General features: G+C 45.7%; 1 pseudogene across 1 annotated transcript; it reads left to right on the forward strand.

The window, feature by feature from the left end:
- Positions 1-462, forward strand: LOC105552528 (annotated as a pseudogene). Its single transcript, XR_001008024.1, has one exon. The product of XR_001008024.1 is annotated as a 60S acidic ribosomal protein P2 pseudogene (transcript).
- Positions 463-1,382: the final 920 nt, after the last annotated feature.

The following is a 1,382-nucleotide window of genomic DNA, read 5'->3' on the forward strand; positions in this document are numbered from 1 at the left end:
TTTCTTTTTCTTTTCCTCCCTGACACCGCCGAGGTCGCACGCGTGAGGCCTCTCCGCCGCCGCCGCCGCCGCGATGCGCTACGTCGCCTCCTACCTGCTGGCTGCCCTCGGGGGTAACTCCTCCCCCAGTGCCAAGGACATCAAGAAGATCTTGGACAGCGTGGGCATCGAGGCGGACGACGACCGACTCAACAAGGTTATTAGTGAGCTGAATGGAAAAAACATTGAAGACGTCATTGCCCCGGGTATTGGCAAGCTTGCCAGTGTACCTGCTGGTGGGGCTGTGGCCGTCTCCGCTGCCCCAGGCTCTGCAGCGCCTGCTGCTAGTTCCGCGCCTGCTGCAGCAGAGGAGAAGATAGATGAGAAGGAGGAGTCTGAAGAGTCAGACGATGACATGGGATTTGGCCTCTTTGATTAAATTCCTGCTCCCCTGCAAATAAAGCCTTTTACACATAAAAAAAATTTTTTTTTCTTTCCAACTCTTATTTTAAGTTCAAGGGGTACATGTGCACGTTTGTTACATGGATATATTGCATAATGCTAAGGTTTGGGTTTCTCTTGAACCCATCACTCATATTGTGAACATACTGCACAACTGGTAGTTTTTCAACCCCTGCCCCACTTCCTCCCTAACCCCTTTTTGGAGCCCCCAGTGTCTATTGTTTTCATCTTTCTCTACATGTATACCCATTGTTTAACTCCCACTTATGTTTTTTCTTTTTTATTATACTTTATGTTCTAGGGTACATGTGCACAATGTGCAGGTTTGTTACATATGTATACATGTGCCACGTTGGTGTGCTGCACCCATTAACTCGTCATTTACATTAGGTATATCTCTTAATGCTATCCCTCCCCGCTCCCCCAACCCCACAACAGGCCCCGGTGTGTGATGTTCCCCTTCCTGTGTCCAAGTGTTCTCATTGTTAAATTCCCACCTATGAGTGAGAACATGTGGTGTTTGGTTTTCTGTTCTTGCGATAGTTCGCTGAGAATGATGGCTTCCAGCTGCATCTATGTCCCTACAAAAGACATGAACTCATCCTTTTTTATGGCTGCATAGTATTCCATGGTGTATATGTACCACATTTTCTTAATCCTGTCTGTCATTGATGGACATTTGGGTTGATTCCAAGTCTTTACTATTGTGAATAGTGCTGCAATAAATATACTTGTGCATGTGTCTTTATAGCAGCATGATTTATAATCCTTTCGGTATATTCCCAGTAATGGGATGACTGGGTCAAATGGAATTTCTAGTTCTAGATCCTTAAGGAATTGCAACACGATCTTCCACAATGGTTGAACTAGTTTACATTCCCACCAACAGTGTAAAATTGTTCCTGTTTCTCCACATCCTCTCCAGCATCTGTTGTTTCCTG

The sequence above is a fragment of the Mandrillus leucophaeus genome, unplaced genomic scaffold, assembly GCF_000951045.1.
Source record: "Mandrillus leucophaeus isolate KB7577 unplaced genomic scaffold, Mleu.le_1.0 Scaffold561, whole genome shotgun sequence".
Lineage (NCBI taxonomy): Eukaryota > Metazoa > Chordata > Mammalia > Primates > Cercopithecidae > Mandrillus > Mandrillus leucophaeus.